The sequence below is a fragment of the Zalophus californianus genome, chromosome 3, assembly GCF_009762305.2.
Source record: "Zalophus californianus isolate mZalCal1 chromosome 3, mZalCal1.pri.v2, whole genome shotgun sequence".
Lineage (NCBI taxonomy): Eukaryota > Metazoa > Chordata > Mammalia > Carnivora > Otariidae > Zalophus > Zalophus californianus.
Genome location: NC_045597.1, coordinates 181,378,779 through 181,390,665, shown reverse-complemented (window position 1 = coordinate 181,390,665; position 11,887 = coordinate 181,378,779). Strand labels below are relative to the sequence as shown.

The 11,887-nt window shown below is 39.1% G+C and overlaps 1 long non-coding RNA gene across 2 annotated transcripts in view; it reads right to left on the bottom strand.

The window, feature by feature from the left end:
• LOC113919199 overlaps positions 1-11,887 on the bottom strand; it is a 38,893-nt gene that overhangs the window by 19,270 nt on the left and 7,736 nt on the right. The window contains exons 3-5 of one of the 2 annotated variants that reach the window (XR_003518884.2): positions 8,554-8,729; positions 1,495-1,580; positions 52-88 (exon numbers count right to left, since the gene is read on the bottom strand). This is a non-coding gene — a long non-coding RNA (uncharacterized LOC113919199). Of the gene's footprint in view, positions 1-51; positions 89-1,494; positions 1,581-8,553; positions 8,730-11,887 lie in introns of those variants that run through there. The other variant, XR_003518885.2, reaches the window with a different exon arrangement.

Below are 11,887 nucleotides of genomic sequence, written 5' to 3'. Positions count from 1 at the left end.
TTGGGCCTCCATGCTCAGCAGGGAGTCCACTTGAGGATTCTCTCTCCCTCTGCATCTGGCCCTCCGCCCACTTGTGTTCTCTTTCTCTCTAAAATAAAGAAATTTTTTTAAAAATAAATAAAAATAAAAACATTTAAAACACTTCTTGACATCCATAAATCAGTAATTCAAACTTATTTTTCAAAAACTTTATTTTATGCTTTCTTTATAAAGGTACAGGTTAAATGCTGAATTTCATTAATGTCTCCTCCCTGAGAGCCTGAGTATCCTATGCTTAAGAAAAAAATATTTGATTCATATTCTCTATAGCAATATGTTTTATTAAACTGATGCTGAGCAAGGAAGAAAATGGCTAGGAAATTTCAAGAAATAAAAATACTGTCCTAGTATATATGGATTCAATTTATAGGGAACTTCATCCTACCTCCTACTTTAAAAAGTTTTATAGTCCAGGAAGACATCTAAAATTAAAAAAAAAAAAAAAGTTGACCAATGAAAGAAAGAGAGCCTACAGGTTTTTCCAACTCTGCTTGGTCCATAATAAAAACTAAGCACAGAAGTGAAGTGTAAGTCATTTAGGTGTGGAGAAAAACAGAAGCTAATAACAAAACATGTCTTATTAAAACTGTCAACATTTTAACATGGAAGATTATGGTTTATTTTCTTTCAGCATAAACACTGATAAAACATTTATAGAAAGATTATAATTTTCTTAATTTTTATATGCATATATATGTTGTGTTAAGATATCCTTTGACAAAGGGAAGAATACCTAAATGAGCAACTGCAAAAATGAAAAAAACAAACAAACTAACAGGATTCTTTTTGTCAAAGGGAAACTCCTGAGACAATTTTCTTAATATAAAGACTCTGGTAATATGTAAATAGTGATTGAGATCTTTAAATAAGAGATTCAGAGCAAGCCCAGCCAGCCGTCTGTTTGGGGAGAACAAAAAGGTATGGAGATCAGGAATGTTACCAGAGTGAGAAATAAGCACATCTATAGACCTCTGAAGAATTGGCTTCCCTAAATATGAGTCTCTTCCCTGGTAAGCTATCATTTCCTACTCGTGTTATTTTAGCTTAACAGTAGAATTTTATCTTAATCAAAAGTTAAGTAGGCTTACTAAAATTCGTGAGTGTTTTGTTTTGGTAAATTCCATAGTTACTATGATGCTGATTCACAGGAGTCTGACATAAATGACACATAATGCTACAAAATTGAGTTTAAAACACACCGCTCTTTTATATTCTCATTCCCATTATAGAATAGAAAATCCAGTCTGATGCTGCTGTGTTACTGACACTTCAAATAAGATTTAATTAGTTTCTCTGACAAAGCAGTAAATCTTTAAATTAAAGAGTTCAGGAGTGCTTAGCCCCATAAATTCTCTAAGGAAATTTAAATAGGAATAAGTTTTAAACACATCTTTCTTGGTGCTTTCCATAAGGCAGCCAATGTTGGTCCTTGACAAATGGCAAGCATAAATATACCTTGAATCTGTAAAAGTCCATTCCAGACATTCGGTATAATAAGGCTCCAATGTTAGGGAATTAGAAGTCAACTTCCAGAGAATGATCTAGACAAAATATCAATTAATAAATGTCAAATTATTCTATAACAATAGCCAATATTTACTAAGTGCTTACGAAATGCTATGGCCTGTTTTAAGTGCTTTACATGAATTGACTATTTCTTTAATCCCTCTATCAACCCTAGGTAGTTGGTGCTATTATAATTTCCATCTTAGAGATGAGGAAACAGGGGCATAACCAGGGTGAGTGACTTCCTAAGAATACAGTGCTAGAGGATGTCTGTAGCAAAGGCTATGGGTATGCCAGCTATATCCCCTTGGACCTTATCAATGCAGTGCACACTGAGGCCTCAGGGCTAATTTCCAGGGCCTGCTGCAGCCCACTTTGTGCTATATGCAAGACAGGCCAGAAAATCCAGAGCTAGAATCTGCACTGACCCCTCCCAGGAGCCCTCAGTCAATGATGGGTTGGGATTTGGTATAAAATACCCCAGGCAGGTCCCTCACTCCTTAGGTAGGATAACTCAGAAACACAAGTGCTCTATTGGCTACTAAGAGTTCCCAAGGAGGATTAACCTTTTGCTATACACAGTCATAACTTGCTTGAAAATTCATTATTTCCTGGCTGTCTTCCCTCTCCTTTTTTCTTTCCTCAATCCTTACTAATGATTACTGGGATTACCTCCCAAATAAACTATTTTCACTCATATCCTAATCTTAGACTCTGTTTCTGGGGGAACTCAAAATAAAAGAGAGGATTTGAACCCAGACATTCTGGCCACAGGGTCTATGTGTTTAATCACTACAATATACTGTTCATGCTCCCCAAAAATGGCATACGTTTTATAAAAAATGGCCTCAAGATATGATGGGAGAAAGAATCTTTGTTTTCATTTTGCATCCTAACTTCTTGTCAAGAACTGTGAAGTGTCTGAGATTTTATTCTCCTTGTCAGCAACCATGGCATGTCATGGTTTGATGAAGGCTGGCAGAAGACATGAGACTCCTGGGTCAGAGACAAGAGAATGTATTACACACAGCAAGAGCTAAAGAATTCACAAATGCACCAGGTTCCCAAGATTCATTTCCCACCAGGCAACATGGACAAGCCCGGATAGATAATTGTATGTGCAGGGGGCACCTGGGTGGCTCAGTCAGTTAAGTGTCTGCCTTTGGTCAAGTCATGATCTTGGGGTCCCAGGATCGAGTTCCGCATCAAGCTCCTTGCTCAGCAGAGAGCCTGCTTCTCCCTCTGCCCCCCACCCCTGCTGGTACTCACGCTCTTTCTCTCAAATAAATAAATAAAATCTTTCAAAAAATAAAAGATAACTGTGCATGCAGTGGACTGTATTATGGGAGAAAACCACTGGGGTTAGGAACCCAAATTTTTTATAGTAGACAATCAGTATGCCTGCTTTTTGCTCAGAGACACCGTCTCTGTCTGTCAAGGCTAGTAGTTATACAAAAATTTTTGAAAAGATAGTCCATAGTAAAGCAATCAATACCTCACTTGAAAGGTATGCCAATATGCAAGAGATCCATGGAGAATTGTCTTCTATGTTTTGAAATAAAAAATAAAAGTTCATGGTTTCATCACACAATGGAAACATGACTATGCCTTACAGAAAATGGCAAAAACAAACAAATGACAAAGTTTTAAAAATTGTTTATTGTGTCTTTCTTAGTTTTTATTTCTTTTGCTGTCAAGTCCTAAAATGAGGGGTGGAAAACCATTTACCATGCTACTGGACACCAAAAGAAAGCTGGGGTGCCAATCCTTATATCAGACAAATTAGCTTTTAAACCAAAAACTATAATAAGAGATGAGGAAGAACACTATATCATACTTAAAGGGTGTATCCAACAAAAAGATCTAACAATTGTAAATATCTATGCCCCTAACATGGGAGCAGCCAATTATATAAGCCAATTAATAACAAAAGCAAAGAAACACATCGACAACAATACAGTAATAGTGGGGGACTTTAACACCCCCCTCACTGAAATGGATAGATCATCTAAGCAAAAGATCAACAAGGAAATAAAGACTTTAAATGACACACTGGACCAAATGGACTTCACAGATATATTCAGAACATTCCATCCCAAAGCAACAGAATACACATTCTTCTCTACTTCCCATGGAACATTCTCCAGAATAGATCACATCCTAGGTCACAAATCAGGTCTCAATGGTACAAAAAGATTAGGATCATTCCCTGCATATTTTCAGACCACAATGCTTTAAAACTAGAACTCAATCACAAGAGGAAAGCTGGAAAGAACTCAAATACCTGGAGACTAAAGAGCACCCTGCTAAAGAATGAATGGGTCAAAATTCATGGAATTTTAAAAAATTAAAAAAAATTCATGGAAACCAATGAAAATGAAAACACAACTGTTCAAAATCTTTGGGATGCAGCAAAGGCAGTCCTAAGACGAAAGTATGTAGCAATACAAGCCTTTCTCAAGAAACAAGAATGGTCTCAAATCCACAACCTAACCCTACATCTAAAGGAGCTGGAGAAAGAACAGCAAATAAAGTCTAAACCCAGCAGGAGAAGAGAAATAATAAAGATCAGAGCAGAAATCAATGAAATAGAAACCAAAAGAACAGTAGAACAGATCAACAAAACTAGGAGCTGGGTCTTTGAAAGAATTAATAAGATTGATAAACCCCTGGCCAGACTTATTGAAAAGAAAAGAGAAAGGACCCAAATAAATAAAATCATGAATGAAAGAGGAGAGATCACAACCAACACCAAAGAAGTACAAACAATTATAAGAACATATTATGAGCAACTATATGCCAGCATTTTAGATAATCTGGAAGAAATGGATGCATTCCTAGAGATGTATCAACTACAAAAACTGAACCAGGAAGAAATAGAAAACCTGAACAGACCTATAACCATTAAGGAAATTGAAGCACTTATCAAAAATCTCCCAACAAACAAAAGCCCAGGGCCAGATGGCTTCCCAGGGGAATTCTACCAAACATTTAAAGAAGAACTAATACCTATTCTTCTGAAATTGTTCCAAAAACAATAAATGGAAGGAAAAATTTCAAACTCATTTTATGAGGTCACCGTTACCTTGATCCCCAAACCAAAGACCCCATCAAAAAGGAGAATTACAGACCAATATCCTTGATGAACATGGATGCAAAAATTCTCACCAAAATACTAGCCACTAGGATCCAACAGTACATTAAATGGATTATTCACCATGACCAAGTGGGATTTATCCCTGGGCTGCAAGTTTGATTCAACATCCACAAATCAATCAATGTGATACAATACATTAATAAAAGAAAGAACAAGAACCATATGATCAGAAAATAGATGCAGAAAAAGCATTTGACAAGGTACAACATCCTTTCATGATCAAAACACTTCAGAGTATAGCGATAGGGGGTACATACCTCAATATCATAAAAGTCATCTATGAAAAACCCACATGGAATATCATTCTCAATGGGGAAAAACTGATAGCTTTCCCCCTAAGGTCAGGAACACGGCAGTGATGTCCACTCTCACCACTGCTATGCCACATAGTATTAGAAGTCCTAGCCACAGCAATCAGACAACAAAAAGAAATCAAAGGCATCCAAATCGGCAAAGAGGAAGTCAAACTCTCACTCTTTGCAGATGATATGATACTTTATGTGGAAAACCCAAAAGACTCCACCCCAAGACTGCTAGAACTCATACAGGAATTCAGTAAATTGGCAGGGTATAAAATCAATGCACAGAAATCAGTTGCATTTCTATACACAAACAACAAGAGAGAAGAAAAAGAAATTAAGGAGTCGATCCATTTACAATTGCACCCAAAACCATAAGATACCTAGGAATAAATCTAACCGAAGAGGCAAAGGATCTGTACTCAGAAAACTATAAAATACTCATGAAAGAAATTGAGGAAGACACAAAGAAATGGAAAAACATTCCATGCTCACGGATTGGAAGAACAAACATTGTGAAGATGTCAATGCTACCTAGAGCAATCTACACATTCAATGCAATCCCTATCAAAATACCATCCACTTTTTTCAAAGAAATGGAACAAATAGTCCTAAAATTTGTATGGAACCAGAAAAGACCCCAAATAGCCAGAGGAATGTTGAAAAAGAAAAGCAAAGCTGGCAGCATCACAATTCCGGACTTCCAGCTCTATTACAAAGCTGTCATCATCAAGACAGTATGGTACTGGCACAAAAACAGACACATAGATCAATGGAACAGAACAAAGAGACCAGAAATGGACTCTCAACTCTGTGGTCAACTAATCTTCGACAAAGCAGGAAAGAACATCCAATGGAAAAAAGACAGTCTCTTCAACAAATGGTGTTGGGAAAATTGGACAGCCACATGCAGAAGAATGAAACTGAAACATTTCCTTACACCACACACAAAAATAGACTAAAAATGGTTGAAAGACCTAAATGTGAGACAGGAGTCCATCAAAATCTTAGAGGAGAACACGGGCAGCAACGTCTTCGACCTCAGCCGCAGCAACTTCTTCCTGGAAACATCACCCAAAGGCAAGGGAAGCAAGGGCAAAAATGAACTATTGGGACTTCATCAAGATAAAAAGGTTTTGCACAGCAAAAGAAACAGTCAACAAAACCAAAAGAAAACTGACAGAATGGGAGAAGATATTTGCAAATGACATATCAGATAAAGGGCTAGTATCCAAAATCTATAAAGAACTTCTTAAACTCAACACCCGAAGAACAAATGATCCAACCAAGAAATGGGCAGAAGACATGAACATTTTTCCAAAGAAGACATCCAAATGGCCAATAGACACATGAAAAAGTGCTCAACATCGCTCGGCATCAGGGAAATCCAAATCAAAACCTAAGTGAGATACCACCTCACACGTGTCAGAATGGCTAAAATTAACAAGTCAGGAAACAACAGATGTTGGTGGGGATGCGGAGAAAGGGGAACCCTCCTACACTGTTGGTGGGAATGCAAGCTGGTGCAGCCACTCTGGAAAACAGTATGGAGGTTCCTCAAAAAGTTGAAAATAGAGCTACCATATGATCCAGCAATTGCACTAATGGGTATTTACCCCAAAGATGCAAATGTAGGGATCCGAAGGGGTATGTGCACCCCGATGTTTATAGCAGCAATGTCCACAATAAGCAAACTGTGGAAAGAGCCAAGATGTCCATCAACAGATGAATGGATAAAGAAGATGTGGTATATATATACCACATAAAATAACATAACTGTGAAACGTGCAGACCCTAGAATTAGACATTAGAAAGCAAGCTGGCGCAGCCACTCTGGAAAACAGTATGGAGGTTCCTCAAAAAGTTGAAAATAGAGCTACCATATGATCCAGCAATTGCACTACTGGGTTTTTAACCCAAAGATACAAATGTAAGGATCTGAAGGGCTATGTGCACCTCAATGTTTATAGCAGCAATGTCCACAATAGCAAAACTGTGGAAAGAGCCAAGATGTCCATCATCAGATGAATGGATAAAGAAGATGTGGTATATATATATATATATATATATATATATATATATATACAACCGAATATTATGCAGCCATCAAAAGGAATGAAATCTTGCCATTTGCAATGACTTGGATGGAACTAGAGGGTATTATGCTGAGCGAAATAAGTCAATCAGAGAAAGACATGTATCATATGACCTCACTGATATGAGGAATTCTTAATCTCAGGAAACAAACTGAGGGTTGCTGGAGTGGCGGGGGGGTGGGAGGGATGGGGTGGCTGGGTGATAGACATTGGGGAGGGTATGTGCTATGGTGAGCGCTGCGAATTGTTTAAGACTGATGAATCACAGACCTGTACCTCTGAAACAAATAATACATTATACGTTAAAAAAAAAAAAAAGAAGAAGATAGCAGGAGGAGAAAAATGAAGGGGGCGAATCGGAGGGGGAGACGAGCCATGAGAGACTACGGACTCTGAAAAACAAACTGAGTGTTCTAGAGGGGAGGGGTTGGGGGAGGGTTAGCCTGGTGATGGGTATTAAAGAGGGCACGTTCTGTATGGAGCACTGGGTGTTATACGCACACAGTGAATCATGGAACACTACATCAAAAACTAATGATGTAAGGTATGGTGATTAACATAATAATAAAAAAAAGGATAGTAATACATACTTCAAACAATACTTATGAGTATTAGATTAAATTAGATAACACTTATTAAACACTTTATTCACTGCCTGGCACATACTAAGTGCTTAATAATTTGCAATCAATATCATTGTTAATTCTACCTTTTCTTTTTTTTTTTTAAGACTTTTATTTATTTGACAGGGAGGGGGCAGCACACAAGCAGGGTGAGTGGCAGGTAAAGGGAGAGGGAGAAGCAGGCTCTCTGCTGAGCAGGGGGCCTGACTCGGGGCTCCAACCTAGAACCCTGAGATCATGGCCTGAGCTGAAGGCAGATGCTTAACCAACTGAGCCACCCAGGCACCCCTAATTCTACATTTTCATGTATCAGATTCACTTCCTGTGAGACACCTGAATCATTCTTTTAAATAAAGTCTGATTATAATTTAATCCACACATTCATGTATTTCCAAAATTTTATTGAAATTTTTCAAATCTACTATAAAGTTGAAAAAACTATGCAGTGAATATCTAGATACCCACCACCTAGATCCTATAATTAACATTTCACTAGAGTGTTCTCACCTGTCTACCCATTCCTATAGACAACCAACAAACATTTTTTTAATGCATTTCAAATGCAGTGGAAAACATCAGTACACCTCTCTCGTAAATATATCAGCCTGCATATTGTTAAATAGAGTCCAGGATTTGTTTGTGACTCTTTTTCCCCCATTTGAAGTAAAACTCAACATATAATGAAAATATGCATTTGTTTTTATATTTCGGGGTGATGTAAATATTCCAAATTGACTCTTCTGGTGACTGCAATATTCAAAATCAATCACCAACTATATTTGTTCTAACCTGTAACATAATGCATTGGAACGAATTAAAGAGGGCACTCTTACCTTACAGGTCAGCTGAACCATATCAAGTTACTCTTTGATGTGGGTGGGCATCATTCAATTGTTGAGTGCCAGAAGAGAGCAAAAAGGTAGAGGAAGAGTGGGTGTATTTTCTCCTTCTTTTCTCCGCTTGTTCATTTCCTCCTGTTCTTGGACATCAGCACTCCTGGTTCTTGGGCCTTTAGACTCAAAATGAATTATACCATTGGCTTTCCTGGTTCTCTAGCTTACACATGACACATCGTGGGACTTCTTGGCCTCCATAAATAGTGAGCCGATTGCTTATAATAAATCTATCTACCTACCTACCTTTCTCCTATTGGTTCTGGAGAACCCTAGTTAATATCATTTGATTCTCAGGTTCTTATCATTCAAGGTTTTGTTGTACATTGTACTACATTCATTCTGCACACATTGAGAGCTTTTTCAAAGGAGGGGGTGGTCCAGCAGGTGGTCAGGAGCATGGGTAATGCAGCCACACACAATTCCCACCAGGTTTCTGTCACCTGCTAGTTATGTGATCCCGGGCAAACCACATCACCCCCCCACAACCCCCGCCCAAGCTATGAGTATTATTACGTTTTGGAACCATCACTTAAAATTGCAAAAGATAGTTTGTCAGAGTCTTAGTCTAGGCCTAACTTAGTGTCCTCCAGGTGCAGAGAAATCAGGGTAATACCAAAAAATATTTTTAATTCTTCAACTTTTAGGAGCTTTGTCCTGCTCCCCTGTGTGGAATAGTGTGTGAAATAGATGATTCAATGGAAAAATAACGTAACTGTGAATCGTGCAGACCCTAGAATTAGACAAACCTGAAACTAAGAGCTTGAATCCCTCTCTCATGGTTTACATATGTGGCATCCTTAGGCAAATACTTAATCTCTCTCAGATATGACAAGTTACTTTGTCTCACTCAGATAGAACTTTCTGATCTGTAAGATGAGGAAAACAATAAAATGAGAGCAGACATTTACTAAGTGCTTGTTATTTGCAAGGTGCTAAGGGCAACTGATTTTTTTAAAAGATTTTATTTATTTGAAAGAGAGAGAGGGAACACAAGCAGGGGGAGAGGCAGAGGGAGAAGCAGACTCCCCGCTGAGCAGGGAGCCCAAGGTGGGGCTCGATCCCAGGACCCTGGGATCATGACCTGAGCTGAAGGCAGACACTTAACCAACTGAGCCACCCAGGCGCTCCATAGCTCATGTTTACCTCATTTAATTCTCACAACAATCTAATGAGGTAGGTAGGGTTATTATACCCTCTTCATACAGGAGCACCCAGAGCATTCAGCTAATTAGTTTGGAGCTTGGGGTTGAATTCAGAGCTCTCCATCCCTGCATGAGACAAGATTGCTGGAAAGACAAAGTGAGAAAAACTGAAGAGCGAATCAGACATCTAGTAAATGTTCAATGGTCGCCCTTCTTTCCTCTGTAAAACTGCATCTGATTAGAACACCCAGAAAATGTACTTTATTTTTTATTTTTAGGAACTTAGGGAATGTAAAAAAAAAAGAAAAAAAAAAGGTAATAAATTATTAAGAATAGATCTGACCTAAAATACAAACTTCTGTTCCCAAAGAGAAGTCTCCTGTTACACTAGCTCTTTACATGTTGGGGAGACACACACACCTTTACTATCAAACAGTTAAGATAGGATCAAGAGCTTGAAAGGTTCCAGAATGATCAATAAACATTTCTGCATCAAGTATAAACATTTTTGAGCTGAAAATCCCAATGCACATACCCACTCATTCCCTTGAGGAGGGGCTAAAATGAACCCCAGGTCATAGTTCATTCCTAGGAAATGTCTTTCTTAATTTCCATTGGAATGTCGAGAGGAGCCAACCTCTTGTTCACAAGCAGGAAGTGGAGTGAAAAAAAGAATTTCAGGATCCCCATCAGGTGCAAGGCTAGGAGAGGAGGAGCTCCCAGAGGGCCACACAGGCCCCTCTCCTGAGAGTTTTAATTTGATGCTTTCTTCCCCATCTATTGGTTCAAATAGGGCACGTATGTGAATCCATTGGTCACATTATCTTCCCATATGCTTTACATAGAGATGCTTGTCTGGTTGGGAATACAGGCAAAATGATAAAGAAGTTGCTTTTCCCTTTTTAAAGGTCCTGCCTCTCTAGGGAATTTGCTTGTTTCCAGGTACACTTAGTGTCTATGATGTAATAATTAATGCTAAGGTGTTGGAGGCTTCATGTAGTCTTCTTCCCACAGCATTTAATCTCGAACAGACCTCAGAGCCTAATGCTTTACCTGATAATGGGACTGTTTGTTGGCTTTGGGGCTCAGAGGGGAGTGTTATCGGGTGCCTCTCACACAATATCCCATGTCTAACTGTCTTGCCCACCCAAGTGGATGGCTAGTTTAATCCGTGTTTTTGTGCATTTGGCTTGCTTTCTTTTGTTTTTAGAAGGGAGAGTTTGGAGGGTAACGGGGCCTCTTCATCACCTGTCAAATTGCCTTATGTGGGCAACCACCTTGTCCTTATTTGCCTGTGGGTACACTTGTCTATAGATCTCACGAAGGAGGGAGCAAAAAATAAGGTTTCTCCAGCACCTCTGAAAGAGCTTACAATCCCGGAAAGGAGTGTGCGGGCGTCTGTTTAAATGTGCATGCCCATGGTATCTTTTTGAAATAAGCTGCACCTTTCTTTGGGTCCCTCACTCTGACGTTCTTCTCTTTGATCTCCTTATCTGTGTTTAAGGGCTATTCTTTCAGTGTATTTTGGGGCCTGAGATTATGCTCCCTTGCCCCCTTCATTAACCAAACACCCTATTATTCACACACACACACACACACACACACACACACACACACACAACTTCCCACCGTACTTCCTCAAACTCATTAACTTCCATGTAAAATCTCTTCAGAGATAGACAAATGTGCTTTGTATTAATAGGTGGTAGTAGTGGACTCCCCAGATCTATTCTAACCCAGTGATTAGTATAAACTCCACCCATTCGCCCTTGCCACTGGGTGGGTTAAAATAGACATGTAACCTAGTCTCGGCTAGTGAGCCATGAGAGTCTCCTGGGCTGCTTCTGGGCATAGTTTCTTAGCTGGTAACACAGAGCCCTAAAAAAGAGACAGTCTCTCTTCTTCTTCTAGTCTGGACTTTGTTGTGTCTGGTGAAGAGATACCCATAATGCCTACAGCTGCTTTCCCCCGCCCAGGGCAGGGCCCTGAGAATTGCCGCAGAGCTGGGCCAGAGCCCTGTTGGACCACACCTGGGACCTGTACTCACTCTGGACTGCTTTTACCTGAGATAATGGATTCGATCACTGCTTACGCCAATTTGAGTTAGGTTTTCTGTTACTGGAAGCAAA